This window comes from Sus scrofa, chromosome 14 (assembly GCF_054392235.1).
Source record: "Sus scrofa isolate SSC_HxYL_T2T_F1_AM1 chromosome 14, Sscrofa_HxYL_maternal_Yorkshire_Landrace_v2.0, whole genome shotgun sequence".
Lineage (NCBI taxonomy): Eukaryota > Metazoa > Chordata > Mammalia > Artiodactyla > Suidae > Sus > Sus scrofa.
The window spans coordinates 21,720,012-21,733,696 of NC_139396.1; the positions used below are offsets into that span (position 1 = coordinate 21,720,012).

General features: G+C 46.6%; 1 long non-coding RNA gene across 2 annotated transcripts in view; it reads left to right on the plus strand.

Moving 5' to 3' along the window:
- Positions 1 to 13,685, plus strand: part of LOC106505879 (uncharacterized) — a 127,050-nt gene that overhangs the window by 105,157 nt on the left and 8,208 nt on the right. For both annotated transcript variants that reach the window (XR_014826385.1, XR_014826386.1), the window contains one exon: positions 2,400 to 2,539. This is a non-coding gene — a long non-coding RNA (uncharacterized LOC106505879). Of the gene's footprint in view, positions 1 to 2,399; positions 2,540 to 13,685 lie in introns of those variants that run through there.

Consider the following 13,685-nt stretch of genomic DNA (forward strand, 5'->3'; position numbering starts at 1 on the left):
GGGGGCCGGGGTGGCCCTGGGTGTTGGGTGGTCTCAGCCTTCACCTGCTGCCTTTCCTGTTCCTGTGTGTTCATCACATTTACAAGGGTCTTTCATGACGTCTCCTCCCTGTATTGTCACAATAATGATTTCATGTTGCCTCTAATTTTTTTTGCCTTTTTTTTTTTTTTTTGCTTTTTAGGGCCCAACCCGCAACATATGGAGGGTTCCCAGGCTAGGGGTTAAATCAAAGCTGCAGCTGCTGGCCTACACCACAGCCATAGCAACTCGGAATCCAAGCCTCATATGTGACCTACACCACAGCTCACCGCAACACTGGATCCTTAACCCACTGAGTAAGGCCAGGGATCGCACCCACATCCTCCTGAAAACTAGCCGGGTTTGTTGTGCTGAGCCATAAGGAGAACTCCTGTTGCCTCGATTTTTAAGAAAATCTATGACATCAAGTAAGTGACACAACTCATTAGTAGCGGAGTTCAGCCTCTACCCTAGATTATCTTGGCTCAGAATCTTGCTTTTATCTTGCTATTATTCTCCTTCCCCTCAAACCCTTTGATTGACTCTAGCTGCCTCTTCTCACTTCCCACACAAACTGAGGTCCCTGCCCATGTCTGGGGATGAGAGACTGGGTGACACACTTGCACAGGGATCCCCAGAAGCACTTTGGCTGCAACCTGGGGTTCTTCCCAGGAGCACCGAGTGATTCTGCTCAGGGAAAGGGGAGGGGGTGTTCTCGTCCATTGCAACTGACTGGAATCTGCTTCTGTTAACTCCCCAAAGATGGACCCTCCTTTGCAGATCAGCTTCAAGCTTGAAGTTTTGTTTCTGCCCCAAGCCTGTCCCCATGCTGCCCATGCCTGTCATCAGGATGAGCCTGCTGTGAGAGGCCTGGGGACAGAGATGGTAGGGAGGGCTTCCAGGGAGAAGCGGCAGGAGGTGTGCAAAGGCTGGGGCACAGGGCACCATGAGAAGAAGCTCTGGACCTGGGGACCTGGAGATGCGGCCGGGACCCAGGTGAGGGGCAGAGTACAGGGTCTCGGAGTTCTGGGTGGAGCACAGGTGAGAGACTGGGAGAGGTGAGCTGTAGCTTTCTGGACCTGGCTGAGCCCTGTAATGATGGATAGAAGAGGAAGTTGCCAAGGCCTGCCAGGCATGGAGTGAGGTGGGAGGGACTGCCTTCCAAGGTCCAGTAGAAGATACCATAGGTGCCCTTGCAAATGGGCTGGAAAAACAGCAAGGGGCATTGGCATTCTTAGAGAGGACACAGCACTTTCTCTGCTTTTGCACTTGTTCAGTATGATTCCAAACAACAGGGTTTAGTTCTCCAATACCAACTGTGTGTCCAAGGATTTGATGCTATTCTGACACTAATTAGACTCTGATAGGCTGAGGCCTCAGAACCACAAGACAGTGCTCACTTCAGATGCTGGACACATGTCCCAGAAACTCCCACGCATCTGACTCTCAGCTATAAATTTGGAGGCTCCCAAGATCCTACTCAGTTTCAGTAATTCACAAGAACTACCCATAAAATTCAGGAATGTACTATCTTTACTACTCCTGGTTCCTTATAAAGGAAAAACTCAGGAGCAGCCCAGTGGAAGACCTACCTAAGACAAGGTATGGGTAGGGGTGGCGTGGAGCTTCCATGCCTCCCTGGGTGCACCCCCTCCTGGCCCATCCATGCGTTCTCCCACCCTGAAGCTCACTGAACCTGGTAGTTTAGGGGATTTTACAGAAGTTTTATGACCTAGACAAGATTGATTATCTCATTGGCCATTGTCGCATACCTCAATATCCAGCCCCTCTCTTAATGCTGTTTATTATACCACAATACTATCTACCAAAAAAAAAAAAAATGCCCAATAAGCAGGAGACAGTTTCCTGATTTGAGCCCCAGCACAGATATATCATCCCCTTGTCACCTGTGTGATGGAGGGGCATGCCTGGCTTGTGCCAAGCCAGCCTCACTTCCAGGGGAGACAGAGGAGCAGCGAGTGCCCATGGGGACTTTGAACACCTGCTGCCTGACAGAGGGAGCCTGGGGTGAGCAGCTGCCCCCCAGCCTTCTCAGAGGGGTCCTTGGCCACCAGCCCTTGCCTAGGCTTGAGTGGCCTCCACTAGCCCTGCCTCAGGCTCTGGGCCTGCCTGAACCTTCTCTTCTCCGGAGTGGTGGGTGTGGCACTAACACGGGAGGCCACTCAAGGTCTCGAGGTTGGGAGGCTGCTGTGAAAGATGCTTGGTCTCCAGTTCTTAGTCTTTGGGACTTGGGGGGGTCGGGGGGAGGGCGGACAAATAAGAATTGTGCTGAGACTCTTTGTGTGTATTATGTGTGGGAGGCACATAGTTTATAGCATTTGTCAGTTTCCACAATGTAAATCCTCAAATCCTCTCTCAAGGTGGAGTTCCAGCTGTCAAGATGATGTCACCCAACACAGAGGTGAAAAGAGGTAGGCAATCGTCACCATCATAAAGTGTTCTGCCATAGACACAAATAACCTGAGGATCACAGATGACCCAGCGTGGTGAAATAGAGGGGGTGAGCTATCAGTATTTATTATCTTCGATTTTCATATCATTGATTTAATTGTCAGTGTATACATTTTAATTTTTTTGGTTTTATTTTTATTTATTATTATTATTTGCTTTGTAGGGCCTCAGGTGGGGCCTTTGGAAGCTCCCAGGCTAAGGGTCAAATCGGAGTTGCAGCTGCCAGCCTATGCCATAGCCATAGCAACACCAGATCCGAGCTGTGTCTGCAACCTACACCACAGCTCATGGGAACACAAGATCCGTAACCCACTGAGCAAGGCCAGGGATCAAACCCACATCCTCATGGATACTAATTGGGTTGTTACTGCTGAGCCACAACAGGAACTTCCACATTTTAATTTTTAGTGATGGCTGTGACGGACAACTGGTCCCCACATTCATGAACATTTGTCAGTCAGCTCCTACAAGTGAGTGTAAGTCAGCCCAAGCTGCCCTGGGGTCTCTTTGGCTGGTGGTGCTGTGTGGTATAGTGAACCCCCCATCCCACCTCAGTGCTGGCCTCTGTCCCAGGGAAAATGAAGCCCTTTCTGGAAATGGAGACTATATGTCACTGGGGTACCCTCAGCTGATATTTGTAAAAGAGGAACAGGGGACACACATGAGCTTCCTGGTGGCTTAAGGTGTGGTTTGGTGTTTATTAGAGGAGATATTCTTTGGGGCTTCTACTCGAGGTCCCATGTGCAGCTATATTTTTAAAAATGATGGTATTAGCATACTTCTTTATTATTTATCCCATTAATGACATTGAAAGGTGCAATTCAGAGTTCCCACTGTGGCTCATTGGAAGCAAATCTGCCTAGCATCCATGAGGATGCAGGTTTGATCCCTAGCCTCCCTCAGTAGGTTAAGGATCTGGCGTTGCCATGAGCTGTGATGTAGGTTGCAGACGCGGCTTGGATCTGGCATTGCTGTGGCTCTGGCATAGGCTGGCAGCTGCAGCTCCGATTAGACCCCTATCCTGGGAACCTCCATATGCTGCAGGTGTGACCCCCAAAAGACACACACACAAAAAAGATGCAAATCACTGACATGATGGTGAGAAAGGAAGCCTTACTTTTTTCCTAAACATGTGCAGGCATCAGTCTATGTCCTCGTCCCCATATGCATGTACATCTATGAGTACCTATATTTGGGGTGAAAGCGGGTAACTGAATTCCACTGTGTAGGAATGTCTCTGGGTAACAATACCACAAAGAAAAACAGGGAAGTGGAGACCATAAAATTCAGCCTCCTGGGTCCTGTAGGAGGGAAGAGGGAGTGGTTGGCTGGGTGAGACCATGGATTATCTGGGAAGAGTCTATTGTAGGTCATAGATGGTGGTTCCAGCATGGTTAAGAGTCTTCCAATACTTCATTACCATTCATGTCTGCTTTATGCAGCTTTCCGTGCTAGTGGTAGAGTTAATAGAAAGTTAAATATGTGCATTCATATGTGTCTGTCATATATATTTATGTGTGTTTATATATATGTATATAAGTGTACACACACATTATAGATATACACATTTAATCCGATTTGGTAGAAGGTTTCACCTGGTGACCTGCTGGGGGAACTGGTTTGTCCAGGGGATTTGCAGCCTTGCCGGGTCATGCCTAGGTGCCTTCTGTGAATGAGGAACCCTGGGATGCCTGATGGGATGCTGCCCTTCTACAACTGGTCCATTGTGGGGATCTCTTTTCAAAATACACCTGGCCGCAGGAGTTTCCATCATGGTGCAGTAGAAACAAATCTGACTGGGAACCATGAGGTTGCGGGTTTGATTGCTGACCTTGCTCAGTGAGTTAAGGATCTGGCGTTGCCATGGTCTGTGATGTAGGTTGCAGACGTGGCTTGGATCTGGCATTGCTGTGGCTGTGGCGCAGGCAGGCATCTACAGCTCCTATTAGACCCCTGGCCTGGGAACTTCCATATGCCGCGGGTGTGGTCCTAAAAAGACAAAAACAAAAACAAACAAACAAAAAAAACACCAAAGTGCATATGGGTGCTGCTGGGTCAAGGCCAAAGCAGTCTTCTCCAAAGTGGAATTTGCTCAGAGTTGCCCCATGCATCCATCCCTGAAGTCCCCTTGTGGCCCTGGCTGGGTTTTTGACCTGAAAAGTCTGAGGGTGGACTGCCCTACCTGAAAGTGGGCCTTCTTCTAGAACGTGCATGAAAGCAGGCTGGGGCAGGAGCAGCTGCTCCCCACAGGATGCCCAGGGTTCTGGTCCTACCCTGGGAAAGGCCCAGAGGAAGACTGCACCAGAGACACACACAGACGGGCGTCTACAGCCACTTTCCAATAAAAGGCTCCGGGGTCAAGGGAAACACTGGCTCCTTTCTGCAGGACAGGCCACGTGCCCTCAGGAGCAAGATCTCACTTTCTACACCTGGCCGGGCCACTTGTGTTTGGGGGCTGAGAAAATATTCCTGCTGTCCCGCCTAGAAAATGAAAATGGGAGTTCCTGTGTGGCTCAGTGGAAACAAATCTGACTAGTATCCATGAGGACGTGGGTTCCATCCCTGGCCTTGCTCAGTGGATAGAGGCTCTGGCGTTGCTGTGAGCTGTAGTGTAGGTTGCAGATGAAGCTTGGATCTGGCATTGCTGTGGCTGTGGCATAGGCCAGCGGCTACAGCTCCGATTTGATCCCTAGCCTGGGAACCTCCATATGCCATAGATGCAGTCCGAAAAAGACAATAAAAAAAAGAAAGAAAGTGAAAATGATTGAGGAGGGGCTGGGAGTCAATGGAAAATCAATTAAGAATCAGGTCAAGGAATCCTGTTAGACCCCCAAAGGAAGAACACTGGTAGCAGCACCAGATTGGGTGGGTATTATGTCCTCAGCACATCCTGCCTGGGCACGGCCCAGTGGTGATGTCCCAGTACTGGTCACTCAGCAGGAAGACGGTGGCAGAGCTGTGCCCACTCACTGGACAGCGCCCGGGATTCTGCATCTATCTTAGGCCATGTGTGAACTTGAATATGGCAGTTCCTCTCTTCCTGACTCTTCCTCTAAGAGGGATTGTATCTGTATTGCCAACTTTTCAGGGTTTCTGTGAAGAGCAAGACAGTTTTCTGAAGGTGAAGTGAATAATATTTTGTTGTTTTCATCAACCGCGCTGTTTACGAGTAGTTTTCTTTGAATTATTTTTTTTGGCCAGTGCATTTCATCTGCAATTCTGGGGGTGAATAATGTTCTGTTCCACCATCATTTTGGCCAGATGTTTGTTTAGCCTGGTTTGGTTTTTAAAAGCAAACTGGTTTTTATGAAGTGCCTCCTATGGACCCAGGCTGACCTGGAGGTTGTGTTTACATTACCTTCTTTGATCACTCCACAGAAGAATCACTGCAAAAATAATGAAGGATAGGAGTTCCTGTTGTGGCTCAGTGGTTAATGAACCCGACTAGTATCCATGAGGGTGCCGGTTCGATCCCTGGCTTCGCTCAGTGGGTTAAGGATCTGGAGTTGCCATGAGCTGTGGTGTAGGTGGCAGACATGATTCGGATCCCGAGTTGCTATGGCTGTGGTGTAGGCTGGCAGCTATAGCTTGGATTCAACCCCTAGCCTGGGAACCTCCATGTGCCGCAGATGCAGCCCTAAAGAAAAAAAAAAATTAAAATTAAAATTAAAAAAATTTGAAAAAAAAGTCAAAGATAATGAAGGATAAATAGTAGTTTTTAATTAATCTTTTTCCAGAAAAAAGTAATTTCTTACCTGATTTGTGGCTACAGGGTGCATTAGAGCAATGAAACTTTACTAGAATGTATAGGTTATCTCTAAACATTTTAGCTGGCATCTGTTCTGACTTTTGGGACTTTAAGTATCTTGCATGGAAGGAAAACACAGACAGCAAATTCTTATGCCTGGATTCAAAGAACTGTCACCGAGAATGAATTGCGTTCTCTTCAACTTTGTGTCCTTTGTGTTCTCCCAATCATTATGCTTTCCCTTTCAACCCTAACCGGGTTGAAATTCGCTTTCCCACATTACACCTTTAGTCAATATTTGAAGGCTTATTTGTGTAAATATCAGGAACTGTCACACTCTCTGCAACCAAAAACCCAACACCCCAATGCATCATGATAAACAGTCATTGGCCAAAATAACAAACCAGCTTCCTGGAAACTGCTTGCTCAGAACCAGCAAGAAAAGCCCTGGAATTATTAGCTTGACCTCTGCCTCCTCAAATGCACACAGCCTGACCTTCCAAGATCAAACATTGTAGCAAATATGCCCATCACCTCCTAATCCTCCTGCCTGTCACAGCTCCCCATTATCCCCAGAGAAGCCTGGGCCAAATATGGGTTATGTCAGAAGGGGGTTGAGTGCAACCTCCCCGTTTTTCCACCACTGAGTTACTGGAAGGGAACCATCCCCTTCCCCCGGATGTTCTGATGGGTTGAGTTTGGCTTCAATTTGGCTTAACCAATGTAAATTAAAATAGAGACTTAAAAAGGTAATAAAATACCTCATTTTCCTGTATGGAGCTGAGTGTGCACAGGGAAGAAGGAATAATTTAATTAAAAGTCAGAGACTTAGAGTTCCTGTTGTGGCTCAGTGGGTTAAGGATCTGACATAGTCTCCATGAGGTTAGTTTCAATTGCTGGCCTCGCTCAGTGGGTTAAGGATCTGGAGTTGCTGCGAGCTGCAGCCTAGGTTGCAAATGTGGCTTGGATCTGGTGTTGCCATGGCTGTGGTGTAGGCTGCAACCGCAGCTGTGATTTTACCCCTAACCTGGTCGATTCCAGATGCTGCAGGTTCGGCTGTAAAAAGGAAAAAATTCAGAGCCTTTTTAGTGTTACTATTAATGAAATCATAGTAACAATAATAAGGATAGGCCTGTGTAAGAATGACAAGGCTGCCCTGTCATTTGCTCTGGGTTGCATATTTCTGATAATCTAGAAGCCAAAGGAATGGGCACCTCTCTGGAGGGTCCCAGGCAGCAGAGTGAAACCCTGACATCCAGGTATCAGGGTATCACTACGTGTTTTTCATTACTTGTGAACCTGGTGGGCTGTGGTTGGGATCATTTTTTGCAGGGTCTTGCCTAGTGGTTCTTTCTGACCCTGGGGCCACGCTGTAGGGTTTTCTATGTCTGCATTCAAGCAGCAGAGGAGATACTTAAAATACAGGCTTTTATCCTTCACAGAGATGATCCATCTTTGCAAAACAGCCCTGGGTTTTCTTGCAACACACTCGGAAGTGGCTCCAAGACTCTGTTACAGAAGAAATTCTTTAGTAGAACTTTTTCATTCGGAATTATCTAACCAAAGTTCTGACAATGGTGGAAAGGATAAAAATAATTACTCTGGATCCCAAGACAAGCTGAACATCTGGGTTATTACCATTGGTTTGGGTCCAATACCAACTTCCTTGCCCCCCCACCCCCATTCAGAACCCTTTGATTTGTATGCTCCTTGCTGGGAGAGATGGAAAATGCCAAGTGCCTAAATGCTTAGCTATTTCATTCCAGGATGCATTCCTTTCCTTCTAGTCACTGATGCCAAAGGAAAGTGGGAAGGATAGACTTGCAGCCTCCAATGGGGATGCAGTCCAGAGATTGAATTGGTAACTGTTCTGCACTTACAATGAACATCGTTGCCATAGAAACCCAGCAACAAGACAACTGAGAATCTGGTTGACTCAGACAAATAAATGTTTTCCTCTTATGGCTTGCAGGGAGCCTGATAAATTCTGCCTGGTTCCTCTCTGCTGGGGTGGCAGGAGCTGTATCAAAATTCTTTTACTGCCCTATCCTCATGTGTCAGACTGACAAGGACCCCTGTGTATGTTGATACAAGCCGGCTACATGACAGTATCCCACAGCTGCAGTCTGATTGCACCTGCTTATTTGCAACAGGTGCTGTGTTTTAAGACCCAAACCCCAGAACCTGGATTTTCAGGGGGGGCAGCTGCTGAATTTTTGGTTGGCTATTTTTCCTCCATGGAGCAGTGGCCCTCTAGAGAAATTGGAGCATCTGAAACCTTATCCTCACCTAAAGAACACTGTCAGGATTTTCCTTTTGCTGGGCCTCCAGGGCCGCAAAGAAGGATAAGAAAAGGATTTGGGCCACTTGCCTCAGCTTTGAAACCAGAACGCCAAACCAACCAGGCCAGCATGTGAGCTGCTGGCATTTCAGGAATGTACACGCTAAGAATCTAAGTGTCGAATGCATTTGACTAGTGAATGTGTGTTTACCCTAGTTGGCAACGTTCAGGTCACAAAACGAAAGTGGCAACTGGAACCTTGCCTTTTCTGCTCAACTTTGCATAACAGGGTGCATCAGCTTAAAAATGTCAACAGCGAACACTCCCATACAAATCTATTCCCAAGAAAAATACTGTGGGCAGTTTCTATTCTGGGAGAAACTTCTGGGGAAGAAAAACCTCATTTGGGTGCTATCCATCATGCTATTTAAGTCAAGGGAGATGTTTTAAGAGCAAAAATGCAGCATTTTGTAACATTTCTACCTACTCAAAACGCAGATGCTCCCGCAAAGTCTTGAAGGTTGCTTGTGACCCAGGCTCACGGGGCTGGTTCTTGAGGCTTTTTGACAAGGGGGCTATTTATGCCATTGAGGGATGGCAAAATATATGGTTTCTTTTTTCAGAGGTAAAAATGCCACAAAAATCATGGAAAACCAAGAAAGCACAGGAAAGTAACTAAGTAAAGAGTATGCATAATCGATCTGTGATCTCTCCACATAAAAATAATGATTCTACGTATTCGGGGGTGTTAACTCCTCTGAGGGAAGAGACTTAGGGATCATGATGAACCTCCCGGCTGAGCTGTGGTGACAGCCAGGGTCAGAAAAAGAGAGAGCGGCTCAGCTGGGTATTTCACAGTCAGCAGAGGTGAGGCCATTGTCAAGGTCCCTTGGTGAGGCCAAGTGTATGAAGGCTTTTAACAGAGGAGACTAAAAAAAGTCACAATGAGGGGGTTCCTGTGAACTTTCCCTCTAGGAGGGAACCTGTGGCCAAAATTGTTCAATAATGCTGGTTAACAAGGAGACGTAGGTTTCGTTTCCATGTGGTTTCTGGGAGCACTTTCCCCCACATCTCATGAGCAGCCCTGGGAGATGCCGCTGGTGACCTCAGGGTACCTCTTGAAGTACCAGCTGTGTCCCTTCTTATTTTGCAAGGGCTGCTGCTGCCTCAGCAACTCTGCACGGCAGCCTGGTGTAGGCTGCTCAGGTTCTTCTCACTGCCATGCACAGCACGGCTGTTTTTCACGTCTCCTGTGACTCAGAGGATCCCAGTGTTACATAAACACGCCCGAGTGTGTCCTATGCGCGGGTTTGCAGCTCTCGTGGTTCGTGTCTCTTTCCTTGCCCAAATCAGAATTAAAGGATTTTTTGTTAAATGATACGCTGCTTGAGGTTCTCTATGCGGGAAAGTAGAAATGTGGCTGGGTCACATCAAGCGGCAGGACTGCCTGTCGCCTTGGTGTTAGTCGCCTCTGAGTGGTGAGCTCTCCCGTCTCACCAGACCTTTGCCAGAGCCTCTATTTTAGGTGTGTCTTGTGTTCACTTCTTGGCAGCATATTCAGTTAGGATATTCATAGCAAGCTGCTGAGTGCTGAAGAAAATCAACAACAGGTTTCTTTGAAAAGCTCGTAAAGATCTGTGATAATGTGTTTGTTCAATGCGTAGACCGAAATGAGGAGGCACTAACTGTGGACACGATTACAGCCAAATGCAATAAAAACTGAGTTGTACCATGTACAGTGGTCTGGAGGTCAGGATCCTTTTGATGACCCCCTGATGTTTTCAGCTCCTTTTGTACTCTGTGAGTGTTTACAGGTTTCACCACCTTAGGTGGGGATCAGAGGTGCCACTCACCAGGCAGGTTTTAGGATGATCATCGGGAAGGACAACAGAGCAGGCTGCCGTGCTGAGCACACGTGGCAGCAAAACAAGGCCAGAATGATCTGGAAACGAATACACTTTGGAGGAAGAAAAAAAATCCGGCTTCCTATTGATGCCCTAATCAGGTCTTGGAAACAGCTTCTAAGACATACAAAGTGACATGATCAGTTTTAAACATTTCCTGGCTTGAGAACATACTGTGTTGGAGGAGGCACAGCAAATTCATCCTGGATCCGGTCCCAGGATGTTGTTTCAACAAAGTTACTCTTCTGTCAAGGATACTGAGTTGGAGGTGAAACTTTAGCCTGTCACCTGCTCCAGAGGTGCATCCCACTGGGTGCCCAGCGTGGCTCTAAACCTGCCTCCAGGCACATGGAGAGAGTATGAGTGAGACGCTCCGTTTCTTGTGCTTAGGGAATGTGCAGTGGCTGGCACGCAAGGAGTCCCATGGCTGAGTTCTCAGTGTGCTAAGGCTGAGAAGAGCTAGTGCTCGCAAAATAAACAACAACAAATCACAGTTAAAGGACAGAATGTCTCTGGACATTCACTTCCATAAAAATACAATCTTGATGGAAATGACCGAAATGCCAGGGTGACATGTTTTCAAGCACACAGACATGAGCACCTGAAAATGTATCTGTGGAAAGTGCCAGCACAGATCTCCTGCAGTCCTGCCTTGCCTGGGAAACATCTGGTTACACTGAAGGAGTGGGAGACAGGAGGCCTGGATGACCAGGTATTGAGAGTTACAGGGCTGGGTGCTGAGCCGAGTGGGCAGATAATGCAGCCAACGTCCACTAGCCCAAGGGCACCTACAGGTAGAGCAAGACCTGAGTGTCATGGCCTCAGACCATATTCTGTTATCTGGCTCTCCAAAGGGAGATCCTTCAAAGATTCATGTAAAGGTTTTATGAATGAAGTTCATTTTAAATGAATGAGTTCATTTAAAGATTTTCTCCCACATTTTTTCCCCTACTCTCTTTAACAAGTTCAGAATATGATTCTGGGTTCAAAATCCCATTGATGGTATTTACAGAATCCTATTGTAGCCAATATTTTACTGAAGACACAGATTCTTTTCTTTTCTTTTCTTTTGTTTCTTTTTAAGGCTGCACCTGTGGCATATGGAAGTTCCCAGCTAGGGCTTGAATCGTAGCTGATCAACTGGCCTATGCCACAGCCACAACAATGCCAGATCTGAGCCACACCTGCAACCTACACTGCAGTTTGTGGTGGAAGTATTGGATCCTTAACCCACTGAGTGAGGCCAGGAATCGAACCCACACTCTCATGGATGCTAGTCAAGTTCTTAACCTACCAAGCCACAAAGGAAATGCCTCTCTTTTTTAAAATTTTTTAATTTTTATTGAAGTATAGATATACAAGTTTGAGATGATTTATGCTGTACAGCAAAGTGGTTCAATTATACATGTATACACATACATTCTCTTTCAGATTCTGTTCCCAAATATTATCATAGAATATTGGGTAGAGTTCTCCATGCTGTAGAGAATCAAGAAAGAAAAGAGAGAAAGAAAGAAAGAAAGAAAGAAAGAAAGAAAGAAAGAAAGAAAGGATGGCCAATCATTTCATATACCTCAGTATGCACATACCAATCCCAAAGCCCCAACCCAGTCCACCCCTCCCCGATCCCAAACATACAGATTTCTTTCTTCCTTCCTTCCTTCCTTTCTTTCTTCCTTTTTTCCTTCCTTCCTCTCTTTCTTTCCTTTCTTTCTTTTTCTTTCTTTCTTTCTTTCTTTCTTTCTTTCTTTCTTTCTTTCTTTCTTTCTTTCTTTCTTTCTTTCTTTCTTTCTTTCTTTCCTTCTTCCTTCCTTCCTTTCTCTTCTCTTCTCTTCTTCCTTCCTTCCTTCCTCTCTTTCTTCCTTCCTTCTTTCCTTCCTTCCTTCCTTCCATTCTTCTTTTCTTTCTCTTCTCTTCTCGTCTCGTCTCTTCTCTTCTCTTCTCTTCTCTTCTCTTCTCTTCTCTTCTCTTCCCTTCCCTTCCCTTCCCTTCCCTCCCCTCCCCTCCCCTCCCTCTCTCTCTCTCTCTCTCTCTCTCTTTCCTTCCTTCTTTCTTTCTTTCTTTCTTTCTTTCTTTCTTTCTTTCTTTCTTTCTTTCTTTCTTTCTTTCTTTCTTTCTTTCTTTCTTTCTTTCTTTCTGTTTTTCAGGGCCACACCCATGGCATATGGAGGTTCCCAGGCTAGGGGTCAAATCGGAGCTGTAGCCGCCAGCCTACACCACAGCCACAGCAACACCAGATCTGACTGCAAACTACACCACAGTTCATGGCAACGTCCGATCCTTAACCCACTGAGCAAGGCCAGGATCAAACCCACAACCTCATGATTCCTACTCAGATTCGTTTCTGCTGTGCCATGACGGGAACTCCCAGATTTTCTTTAATCCTACTTGCCTGGTGGGCTTTGAGTGCCAGGGATAAGTTGTGAATGAGATGTCACCATACAGATCAAGATGCCCATCATCAGATAACCTTGGATTAGAGCTCCTGGACTGTGCCTACATGTATGGACTGAATATTTGTATGCCCCCATCCCTCTGTTCAAGCCCAACTCCCTCTGGGACAGAATCTGGAGATGGGACCTTTACAGAAGTCATTAAGGTTAAACGAGGTCATAACGGGAGTATCCTGGTCTAACAGGACTCGTGTCCTTATATGAAGAGATACCAGAGAGCTCTCTTTCTTCATGCACACAAAAAAAGTGGTCATGGATGCTGACAGGGAGGTGGCAGTCGCCAACAAGCCAAGAGAAGAGACCTCAGAATGGAACCTACCTTATAGCCTTCGAAACTGTGAGAAGTAAATGTCTGTTGTCTCAGCCCCCCAGGCTGTAGTCTTCTGGGATGGGAGTCCAATACACTGCATGAGCCGGCACACCTCTTCCGGGCTGCCTACAGTACTAGTGATAAAATGTGTAATAACTCCAATAATAGACGCACCATTTAGTGATCACTTGCTATGTGCCAGCCTTGGTGTTCACCTTTGAGTTTTATTCATTTCTCTTGTTGTGGGTCTGTCTGTCTGTGTTCTTTGTGAGGCCAGGGCCATAATCAATGGGGAATCTTTCATGTCACCATAAGGGGAGCATGCTGACTTGGGGGTCACCCATTGAAGTCCATGACAGCAACCTAAGCTGCAGACCCGGTCTTATACATTTCATTTCCCTTTGGATTCACAGAACTTTGACAGATTCAATTTCTATTTCAGGGAGTTCCTGTTGTGGCTCAGTGGTAACAAACCTGACTAGTATTCAAGAGGACGCGG